This window comes from Agelaius phoeniceus, chromosome 5 (genome assembly GCF_051311805.1).
Source record: "Agelaius phoeniceus isolate bAgePho1 chromosome 5, bAgePho1.hap1, whole genome shotgun sequence".
NCBI classification, from domain to species: domain Eukaryota; kingdom Metazoa; phylum Chordata; class Aves; order Passeriformes; family Icteridae; genus Agelaius; species Agelaius phoeniceus.
The window spans coordinates 39986579-39992578 of record NC_135269.1 but is presented as its reverse complement, the minus strand read 5'-3'; positions in this window follow the sequence as shown (position 1 = coordinate 39992578).

Here is a 6000-nt window from a genome sequence, read left to right as displayed (position 1 = left end):
TCTGTTTTAATGGTCACAAAACAATTGCTATGTGCAATCAAGACTGAAAAATCTTTTAAAGTTTGGAAAAAATCATTCTGTAATTTTATTTCTATGAAATAACGAAGTCCTGGCCTGCAGTGATCACTAAAGGTCTAATACATTTCCAAAGGAAAAGCATAATAGCTGCAGCACTTTATCAATCCCAAAACACAATGCGTTTCTACCAACATCTGGCATTTTGGTCTGGAAAACTTAAATTTCACTCTGTGTGAGGACCCCAAAGGGAGCTTTATTCTTTATTTTACTATCCCTGCTATGCTAAAAAAGCCACATGGTTTGGGCAATTTGCCTGTCACTGTGCATTCACTTTCCATGAGTATCTTCTGATCCATACTAGATGTGTGACCCAGCACTGTGTTATGTGAGCATTTTAACTTTTTATTAAGTTCAGAGCTGCCATATCCCTCTTGTCATAACTACTTCCATTCTCCAGGTGGTTTATTTAGGATGGAAGCCATCCCAGAGTAAAGTGCATAGTGACATTAAATCCCAGTGGATTTTAAATCCTCCTGACCTCTATTCCCATTGCTGCTTGACAGCATCAATCAACAAGACGCCACCACTCTTCTCAGTTTTTCTATTACCCACAAGTCCTTTGTATCAGAGTGCCTTAGGCAAAAACAAAAGGCAGGGTTTACAGTCTGATACTCTCTACCCAGACCTGGAAGTAGTTGGGATGAATAGGAGGATTGTAAAGTTCTTTCCTGTAACACTCAACTCTACTAGTATCTCTCATCTGCTCCTTCTCCATCCCTTCTCCTCTGCAAATCCTTCTTGGAGCCTTGCTTTTTCCAGCAGAACACCTACTGGGAGCGGCTGTTTGAGGAAAAAGAGGCAAATCAAACTTAGTCAGAAATTAATCTTTGTATTCATTGATTTTGTTTCAAAAGAAGATGAACAGTTGCATTTAAGCTGGCTTTAGCTGTAATCCGAGCACTTCCATCTGCTCATTATGCTTATAAGACCACATGAAGAAAATTGCATTAAATTTGTTACCAGAAAAGTATAGAAGATTTGGAGAACGGTAACAAAGAAGGGCTAGTGCACAGATGTGGTTTATTTATGAAGAAAAATTAATAGCTAAACTCAGGAGCCCAGCTGAAGGCAAGTAATTGGAAGGGCTCTCAAAGGACCCTCTGGAAAGTGGCTCAGACCTTAGACTGTGAAAGTGCTTACTCATTTTTATTTAGTTCTTTTTCAAGGAAAGCTCCAGATAAAAATTAAAGAGGAGGAAAGTGGCTATGAATGTTTTCCAGATCTGAGTATCACAAAAAGCTTTATAGAGCTAATAGGAGCAGTGGCCTTTGGTGGCAAACAGCTGCAAAGTAGAACTGTACTCAGGTAAATGACTTCTCTTGGGAAGCTTTAGTGGCTACCTCTGAACCAGAAAAGAAAACAGGATCTGTTCTTTAGTCATGATTCTGAACTGTGAGAAGGGGAAGAAAAACTCTCAGGGCCTGGGCATCATCTGAGATGGTGTTTATTGACATAGGGTAAAATGTGCCAGAGTGCCTTAGCAGCAGACAGTGTGGATGGTGGCACACGTCCACTTCAGGCCCTGTTCTGGCCCAGGTTAGTTTGCAAACATAGATGAAAATTAGGCCCAGAATCACACCCTGACAGGCACACAGTATGGTACTGTTGGCAGCAGGGTGACCTTTGCCTTAGGAAAATAAAAAAACTCATTCCATTAGCCCAGAAAATACTCGTTTTCAGTCAAATCCCGAAGGAAATGTACACCCCACCCTGTTACCCCCCTCCTTCCCCCATTTAGTCTTCCCTGTAATCAGAAAAATATTCTCAAAAAGCAAAGATGAGCAACTACAAAACAATACTTAAAACATATTTACTAATATCCTTTTGTTTGACAGTCTCAAAAGACAAAGACTTTTCCTTTTCTGAGACTTCTTTCTATTTAATTTTGAGTTTATTAACCAGATCTTTGCTGTGTGGTCCACCAGGAATGCAGAGATTACACCATTACAGAACAACATAGCTCTATAAATGATAAAGAACAAGTCTTGAATTCTCTTGCAAAATGCAGACCTATGCAGTTCATTTCTCCTCCAAACCATTAATTATAAAAGGATGCTGAGGAAGGGGCTGAGGGAGGGCAGCCAGGGACAACTGAACCAAAATATTATCACATGGTCATTAAAGTTACCCATACTTTCATTTACAAGTAGAACTGGAGAATTTCAGGCATTTCTTAAGAAGGCTGTCTTTCATTTTCTGGGGGTTTGAGCTCTTTTTTTTGGTTTGGTTTTGGTTTGGATGTTGTTGTTTCTATTTTCTGTAGCCTTTTCATTAATGGAACACATTGGGATAAACATAGGAGATTTTTTCTATAAGCCACCAAGATACAGACTGTTTTAGAAAAAGTACTTCCAAGTATTACCCACTATGAAACACTGTTAAGGAAAGTTTTATATGTTACTGGCAAATCAGATAACAGTACTGGATTTCTCCCCTGAGATATACAAACCCACAAGTATGACATGAAGCCTGGTGCATGAATGTAATATATTCCAGCAGAAATCTTTGTACACATACACCTAATTATAAAAATAGTAATTTGGGTGTGTTTTTGTTTCTGGCTGTAACAGTAGCCATTTTATCCAGATATTTTTCCCTTGGATTGGCTTTTTCCTCCCTCAGACACAGAAAATAATAAACTTGTAAACCATTTTTTAGAATGTTCTGTGACACTATGGTTAAGTTAAAGTGACCCTGATTCCACATCTTGGTGAGGTCACCATTCTGTAAGGGGAAATACATGCCAGATGCTGCAAACATTCTGTGGCCTTGGGAAGAAAGGAGAATGAAAAGGTTGTCTTGGTTTTCTTCTAAAGCTTTTAATAAGGAGCAGTCCTGTGTCAGAACTTTGGATGCAATGCAAAGAATCTGCCTTGGCTCCTTAAGTCCTGACAATGCCAAGCATGTTTTCTAAGCAGAGTTCAACATTATTGCTAATGTGCTGGTTTACACTGGCAGAGTTCCAAGTTAAATCACTACATCTGTCCTAACCAGGGGGCTCTATCTTCCACCTACCAAGTTTTCAGAGAGCCCCTCTTCTCGACTATGATAAAGCACGCTCTTATAACAACTCTCACTTTTTAAAGATTTTGAATGTTTATATGTCTCAAGTTCTACCAGTTTGATTCCTAATGAGGACTGAGACATATATATCTCATTCTTGGCATGTTTGACGTTTTCTGAAATTTACTGTCTAGGGAAAAAGCAATGTCAGTGGAATTAGCACTTTTTGCCTCATCTATAGAAATGTCACCCAGCTGTGAAGAGATTTCACACGAGAAACTCTGGTAAGTAAAAGTGCTAATTAATCTGCAGTCATTTTTACAGCCCCTTTTCACTAGCCACCACCCTCTGAAAGCTTCCATATGTTGACACCTGTTTATGGGATCCCTAGATCTCAAAAATCCCCACGTTCCACTATTAAGTCAGGCTGGTGGTAGCTGACCACTTGTGGACCTTGTGCTCCAGCAGGCTTGTGGCTAGCAGTAAGGACAGCTCACTGCTGTCTGGGTGCAGCACTTCAGTGTAACATCTCAAAAGGCAGCTAGGCAGCCTTGCTGGCCTCCAGAGCCTCACTTCCTGAAAAGTATTTCTGTGGACATGATTGCTCTATGACACCCTGAAAGACCACAGGGTAAAACCAAACCCTTTCCATCTCAAGAGGAATTAGAGTTTAACCCTTCCTCTGCTACTCCTGCCTCCTGCTGCTCTGGATACATCACCTAACTTCACCCTCTGAGGACTTCCAGTTGCTGCTCAGATGGCAAACTCAGACTTAGTGTTGATTTTGGCAGAGAGGAATGTCTTTAATCCAGCACAGATCAGGAAGTAGTGAATAGGAAGCAGGCAAATTTGAGACTAGGGAATGCTCCCCCTACTCCCTGCCCTAGTCAGATTTGAAGATGAACTGCTAGGCATCCTGTGAAAGAGGGTGTCTGGTGTGGGGAAACACTAAAAAAATGTACCAAGTCTTATTCAAATCTGGAGGCTGGCATAAATATAACCCTTCAGTGTATAAATGGTACCTGTCAGAATGTTCTGAAAATTGTTTTCAGGATTTCACACACCTTTTTAAAAGAGGGAGATTTATATGGGCATACTTCTTATTAAATGAAAACAATATGGGACAAGACACACTTGCTACTGTGGGACAAGACACTAAGCAGTAAAAGACAGCAAATTATCTCTCCTTGTTCATCATGAGTTGGCTTTTCAGGGATTTGCATTTCTTTTTCACTGAATGCATCAATATTTTGTTCAAATTTATAAACAGATTTTTTCTCCACAGACAGAAGAGCAACACTAACTTCTGCAGTGGCATGACAGATTATACTTTAAGAATCATGAATTATCATGACAGTGATGTCATGATGCACTGGAAAGTAAAACCAAAGGGCTATCAAAGCATGTTGCTGTTTACTGTACATTGTTGGATTTTAGGGTGATATTTGAAGTGAGACAGGACGGAGAATAAGCTAGTCCCCGAAGGCTATCTAAGATTTCCAAGTATTTTTCAAAGTATGATTTAAAATCTTTGTGACAGGAAAGGAAATGAAATCTTGAAATCAAAGAACAAAGTATAACAAATATTCTGGAAAGGAGATATGATAAAATAAAATGGAATTTAAAAAAAGGAAATTTGGAAACGGAGTGACTACAACAAAATATACTGAGGTGAAATGAGATGCAGTGAAAAGGACCGAGAGTTGCCAAAATTCTTTACACTGAAATCTCAAAATCAGTGAAGAAAGGTAAACAAACACAGGAGAAGAAATGAAAGAAATGAAATGCTAAAAAAAAGAAAATTCTGAAATGAAGTCAAAACAATAAAATGGGATGACATGAAGTGCAGGGAAAAGGACTGAAGCTTGACCAGTTATCCTCATTGAAATCACAAGCTTTCATTTCCTTTCCTGAAAGAAGCAAAACATTTAGTCTCAAATATTCAAAAAAATCATCTAATCCTCACCAATCTCTAGAAAACCAATCTGACTTCACATGAGTGGCAAATAGTCATATTTTTGAAAATCAAGCCTTACCTAATAAAGCTGGGCACATAGAAAGCCATTCATCATCAAGACGCATTTGACTGTATGATAAGGAGAAATGTAAATGTAAGGCATCATACAGAAATTCAGCCTATATAGTATGGATTGTGGAAAGACTACAAAATTCCAGTCAGCCTTGATGAATATAGTATTAAATTTGTATTTTCAGAATAGACTGGGGCAGTCAGATATCCAGTTTCACTTAGACAAATACATAGTTAAATGTGAAATGATGTTTTATAAGGAAAAAGTATCTTAAAGCACTGAGTCAAATGTATGATTGCCTAACATCATTAAACACTTCAGTAAGCTTATGCTTTAAATTTTTAAAATTAACATCAATGTTTCCATCTCCTCTCATGTCTCCCTTTTATAGGCCATGTGTTTTCAGCCTGCCATGTCAAGTAGTTACTTCATTTTCTGTGAATTAAGATGGAGAAAGAACCCCAATATTTCTCACATAAGAACTGAAAACAACTATTTCAATATTCTTATGTGTGCATGAGACTTGCAGCTGGGTTTGAACACAGTAACAGCAGTATTTACACGTCTCTGTCGTGTTATAGGTATTACTTTGACACAGTGATGTAGGTATTCCCAGGGATGGAGAGGTGGCAGAGAACCATGCCAGGACAAAGTCCCATGCTTCTGTGTGAGAGAGCTGAAGGCCCATCAATTTTGTGAGGAGGAAGGTGGCAAAGAGGGGGGACATTCTTTGTGGGGTAGTCCTGCGGGTGGAAGGCCTCCTGAATCATGCGTGAGAAGGAGTCGTGAAACAATGTGGAAAAGAATTGTGTTTCTTTCAGGTTAGACCAAAAGTAATTGTTGTATGTTGATCTGTTTTATTATCCATCACTTGTTCTAAACACACATA